A 6,476-nucleotide genomic window follows, 5' to 3' on the forward strand; every position below is an offset into this window, starting at 1 on the left:
AAAGCCCTGTTCAAAACAGGAGCCGGTTTCTCCTCTAGCTAACAGGTAATACTTGGGTTAGGGCAGTGGCGGCTGGTGAAAATTATTCTAGGTGGGGCTGTGAAACATTAAGTCAATTCGGTAACCATCCTAATACAATTGAACACAAACTGCATGGTACGAGTTCTCTGTGAAATAGTAATTCTCAAGTGAGTTAGTGCATGTGCACCAGCAGATACTATTTTAGAACAAATTCCTGCATTAAAATAATGTATCATGACAGTTTGTATGATTTGGTCATTTATTATCACACTAGCATTTTATTATTACGGCAAACAATTACACTGCACTAAACTGTAAGTGTAAATGTAAAGGGAAAATAACAAAACCAGTCAGTATGATAACTTGAGCGAATATCATTCACATCTTACTAAAACAGCGAAAGGGAATGAGGAAACTGTTTCCTCTACAAAAAAATACAATGCGGATCACGTGAAAAAAGGATCCAAAGACTCGTAGAAAGACGGAGTCGGGAAATGAACGAATCGTTCGTTTCCCCTAGCTACCAGTACAAAGCCTATGCAGGTCACGTGAAAAATGATCCAAAGACTCGTAGAAAGACCGAGTTGGGAAATTAATGAATTGTTCATTTCCCCTACTACCAGTACAGAGCCTATGAAGGTCACGTGAAAAATGATCCAAAGACTCGTAGACAGACCGAGTTGGGAAATTAACGAATCGTTCGTTTCCCCTAGCTACCAGTACAGAGCCTATGCAGGTCACATGAAAAATGATCCAAAGACTCGTAGAAAGACAGAGTCGGGAAATTAACAAATTGTTAGTTTCCCCTAGCTACCAGTACCTATGCAGGTCACGTGGAAAATGATCCAAAGACTCGTAGAAGGACAGAGTCAGGAAATGAACGAATCGTTCGTTTCCCCTAGCTACCAGTACAGAGCCTATGCAGGTCACGTGAAAAATGATCCAAAGACTTGTAGAAAGACCGAGTTGGGAAATTAACGAATCGTTCGTTTCCCCTAGCTACCAGTACAGAGCCTATGCAGGTTACGTGAAAAATGATCCAAAGACTCGTAGAAAGACCGAGTCGGGAAATTAACAAATTGTTCGTTTCCCCTAGCTACCAGTACCTATGCAGGTCACGTGGAAAATGATCCAAAGACTCTTGAAAGACGAGTCGGGAAATGAACAAATCGTTTTTGTTTACTTGGACGAGCCTATGAACAGTCCATTCGCGGCCACGAGAAAATGAACGAATCACTCTTTGAAAGGACTCGTTACTCCCGAGTCCTTGTAAGGATTCGTTCAGAATCGTTCACGAACGACACATCACCATCACCAGCAAGTTGGTAGGCGTTTCGATGGGCGCTTTTTCTAGCGCCCCAGATGTCGAGCATTAAGTACATTTATCCCAAAACAGAATTTTAGTATATGGGGTTAGTCCAAGATGGCGACCTGTGCAGACGTTTTACTCTGAGCTCCGAGATTCCGACTGAGTACCAGTCATTTAAAATGAATAATAAAATTATGTTGTTGATAAATGAAGGAGTGAACGGTTGTTCTTGCTTCCAGTAAATTAATTTGCCTGAATAAGGAGACTTAAGTTGGTCATTTTGAGTGAATTAACAACTAGCTAGCTAACTATTCGCTGTTAGCCAAAGTTTTGCTAATACCAACACACGTGCGCTAAGATGTCAAAGAGAGATGCCAAGAATGTGAGAAAGGGAGGCTTGATGATGGGTATAACTGATGAAAATTCATTTCCCGGTTTATGTACACCTCTACCTCATACGCCCTTGAAAAGCCCAAATCCCAAGTAGATCTGCACGAAGAAGATTTAACAGTATCAAATGCAGACATCCTAAAAGCCATTAATGGCTTGAATTACCGTTTTTTGAAGTTTGAAGAAATCATAATGAAATATAGCTGCAAGCAGCAATGTGGTGGCCAAGCAGGTCAGATGACCCAGAAGAAACTTTCGACATCTAGTGACTGCGGATCACCTGGCTTTCTTTGCAGTGGCTTATAGTCTCGCTAAATAGAGAATCAGAGACATGACAAGCCTGTCAGCTTTGGCTGGATTTGAACCTCTGACGTTGACAGGACACCAATTTATCCTAGTGAGCTATTCTCAGTGCTGGAAATCATATTTCAGTGACTGCGTAAAAATATAAGGAATTTTTCCTGTGGCAAGCGGTTGTCAGACTTGTCCCAAGTTTAAACAGCTGTAATTCAGTCCTATTTTGATATGTCAATGTGATTGTGGTCTGAAGATAATCTTTGTTAGAGTTGGTGAATATTTGATACATTTTGTAGCAGGAGTAGGACAAAAACGTTTTATTAGTTAATTCAAAATGGCGGCATCAATTTGGCTGTCATCACAAGTTAACATGTGTCAGACATGGGATCGCCCCCCTAGAGGTTAGAGGACACATATCTGTAAAGCACAATAAATCTGACTCTTCTTAAGTATAGATCCCCTGAGATTGAAACATTATCATTACCATTATGATAATACTGTTAGACAGCTATTGTGGCATACCTGGCTTCACTAAACAGATAAACAAGTATCATGATATACGTGATGACTGTGGCTGGATTCAAACCTATGACCTTGCACTTCAGAGTCAACGTCTGAACCCGTCTTATCCCAGTGAGCTATTCTCAGTGCTAGGAATTACTGTGTTCAGTTACTGTATAAAAAAAAGTAAGCCGTTTTTCCTGTGGGAAGCGTTGTTAGATTTGACCCAAGTATAAAAAGCTGTAATTCAGTCATATTTTGACAAATCAAGGTGATTGTAATCTGAAAATGATTTCATTACTTGTCCATGAAAATAAAAGCAACGGCGAACGAGGAGTTCAAAAAAGTATGTTTTTGTGAAAATTCCAAATGGCCGACGCCCAAAATGGTGGAAACGGGACAATGTGATATATTTCGACTTGGTATGCCACGTAAAATCAGAAGAGACCAATAATGTGATTTATGACAAATCTGTTCAGAAGTTATGATGCAAGAAATCCGATGCACTGGCTAGATGTAGATTCACTATATTTACAAAGCACAATAAATCAGACTCTTCATGAGTATAAATCCCCTGAGAATTAAACATTATCGTGGCCATTATGATTATACTGCTCGACAGCTACTGTCGCATACCTGGCTTCACTAAACACATAAACCAGTATCATGACATGCCTGAGACTTTGGCTGGATTCAAACCTACGACCTTGCACTTCAACGGAGCCCGTCTTATCCCAGTGAGCCATTGTCAGCGCTGGGAATTGCTGTGTAAAGTTACTGAATACAAAAAGGAAGCCGTTTCTCCTGTGGCACGCATGGTCAGATTTGGCCCAAGTTTAAACAGCTGTAATTCAGTCATATTTTTACATGGCAAGGTGATTGTGGTCTGAAGATAATCTGTGCCAAATCTGGTGAATATTGGATACATTGTGTAGGAGCAAGGAAAAAAGTTTTATTCATTCATTCAAAATGGCGGCCTCATCAATTCATCTGGTATCACGCGTTAACATGCATCAGACGCGGGATCTCCTAAGATATCACGAGACATAGGCTGTGTCTACTACCGCGCACTTTATGAAGTACACTGCAATACAGTGCCCTGGAAAACAGTGCACTTACATATTCAGTGCACTCCGTCGCTGATAAGTGCTGTCTCAAATGGAACACTTACGATAAACACTTGGTGGAAGTGACGGACGCAAATCTGCTCGCCACACCCGCAAAACCTGCCAAAATGAACGCGCTTCTCCACTCAAGTGGAAAAAGCTGCCGAAAGGGCTCCTCCTTTTCCGCTACGTAGCCAAGATTGCGCCAGTTTAGGGCGAGTAGTGTCCATTGTTGTACACAGTTTTTTTGGACCGTTTGCAGTGCGCCATCCGAGTACTTTCAGTGCACTGAATTCTTCTGGTTTTGTGAGTGAAGCGCCCTAAGCACTGAAAGTCAGTGCTCTAAGTGCACAAGTGCGCGGTAGTAGACACAGCTATAGGAATGACTTAAATACGCCAAACAAATCAACAGTTATTGGTCAAAACACAATCCTACCTATTGTAATGCCCCCTAGAGGTCAAATGACACTACCTGTCTCAAACCTCTTAACAAGAGGGCCTTGAGTCCATACACCAAGTTTGGAGTCAATGCATCAAAGCTTGGCTAAGATATTACCTCACTTCCCGTTTTCCGGATCAGTTGCTCAATTTGATTGGCTGTAACTAACAAACGGTTGCAGAAATCAAAACGCCATGTGATGTCTTTTGTGAGGCTTGGTCTGAAGATAAATGGTGCCAAATTTTTGCCTATTGCAGCGCCACCTAGAGGTGAAATGGCATGACCTATTTTGGACTTCTTTAGAACAGGGTCCCTCGTCCCTATACCAAATTTGTTGTCAATGCAGTAAAGAGGTGCTGAGATATGACCTCACTTCTTTTATGGTGGCTTGGTTGACGACTTTGATTGGCTGATGACTTTGATTGGCTGTTCCAGTCAAAAAGTGTAGAAAATCAAAAAAACATGTGATGTCTTTTGTGAGGCTTGATCTGAAGATAAATGGTGCCAAATTTTTGCTGATTGCAGCGCCACCTAGAGGTGAAATGGCATGACCTATTTTGGACCTCTTTAGAACAGTGTCCCTAGTCCCTATACCAAATTTGGTGTCAATGCAGTAAAGAGGTGCTGAGATATGACCTCACTTCTTTTATGGTGGCTTGGTTGACGACTTTGTTTGTCTGTTCCAGTCAAAAGGTTTAGATAATCAAAAAAACATGTGATTTCTTGTGTGTGGCTTGGTCTGAAGATGATCTGTGCCAAATTTGGTGAAGATTAGACAAACCTTATAGGAGAGGTAGCGAAAAAACGTTATATTCAAAATGGCGGCCACATCAATTCAGCCACATAAATTTGATGTGGCTGTAACTAACAAACGGTTGCGAAAATTAAAGCTCCAGGGGATAGTTTCTATGAGGATTGGTCTGAAGATCATCTGTGGCAATTATGAAGAAGATTCAACAAGAATTGTAGGAGGAGTAGCGAAAAAACGCTTTTTCTTTACGTTCAAAATGGCGGAGAATCTATGAATTGGGTATGATGTCATAGAGTGCGTTGAACTCGTCTTGATCCAGGGAATCCAACGATACCTCATTTTAGACAATGGGGTATATGGTTCAAAAGTAACGTGTGTTAACACACCTTCAACTTTGACCCATTGGTGGCACTAGATGGTTGGAATGGGAGACATGAAAGTTGGTGAAATTGATGAGGGGACTGGTCCCAAATAGTGTGCCAAAATTCAAAACTTATGACTATTTGGTTCTAGGGGCTGCCATAGACTCCCATGGCAGAAGAAGATGTATAATAATAATAATAATAAATATAGCTGCAAGCAGCAATGGAGGGGCCAAGCAGTCCAGAGCAGGACATGGCCTCCATAGCACTTGCGCAACAGTTAAGTCACAACAACCTGTTGCACTCATGCAACACACCACGTTTGGTTGAAATATCTGTTTGCGTTCCAAAGTAGTGAGTGTTCAAAGTGTTTTTTTTCTGGTATAACACCACAGGCCTCCTCTGCTCCTCGTTGGAATGATGGAACCCAAGTCTGGTGACAATCGCACAAATGGTTGCTGAGTTACGCTCTCACGTGTCTTTTGCGGCTTCGCCGCCGCCCTTGATGTCTCTACCGAACAAACGGTTTCGAAAATGGAAAATCCATCTAACACCTGTGTGAAGCTTGGTCTGAAAATCATATGTGCCAAATTTAGTAAACATTGGACAGAATTTGGGGCATGCAAAAGGTTTTGACACTTTTCCATTAAATCCAAAATGGCGGCCACGTCAATTCGGTTGTTATGAAATATTATCAATGATCAAGTTTGATATCTCACAAGACATCAACAGACAAAGAAATTACTTTATTAAGGTAAACACTTCAACAGTTATTAGCCAAAACACGTTTATGCGTCCGGCCACGCCCCCTTTTAGTCACATGACACAATCTTTGGAGGATATACTCAGAATAAGGTTCCGAGTAGGCATACCAAATTTGGTGTCACTGCCTCAAAGAACTGCTGAGATATGACTTCACTTCCTGTTTGGTGGCTTTTCTGCTGATTTTGTTTTGCTGTCACGGACAAATGGTTGTGGGGATCAAAATGCTCTACCATGACTTTTGTGCGGCTTGGTCTGAAGAGCATATCTGGTAATTTTGAAGAAGATTTGACAAAGATTGTAGGAGGAGTAGGCTTTCAAAGGTTTTTGATAAAACCGGAAATAGCGGAAAATCTATATAACCGGAAATTGACGCCATGGTGTGCATTGCACTCGGTTTGATCCAGGGAATCCAATGGTACCTCATTTTTGAAAATAGGACATACGATTCAAAAGTTGCGTGTGTAAACACAACTCCAACTTTGACCCGTTGGTGGCGCTAGAGTGCCCAAGTATGGGACATGAAACTTTGTGAATT

Source organism: Hypomesus transpacificus, unplaced genomic scaffold (assembly GCF_021917145.1).
Source record: "Hypomesus transpacificus isolate Combined female unplaced genomic scaffold, fHypTra1 scaffold_90, whole genome shotgun sequence".
Lineage (NCBI taxonomy): Eukaryota > Metazoa > Chordata > Actinopteri > Osmeriformes > Osmeridae > Hypomesus > Hypomesus transpacificus.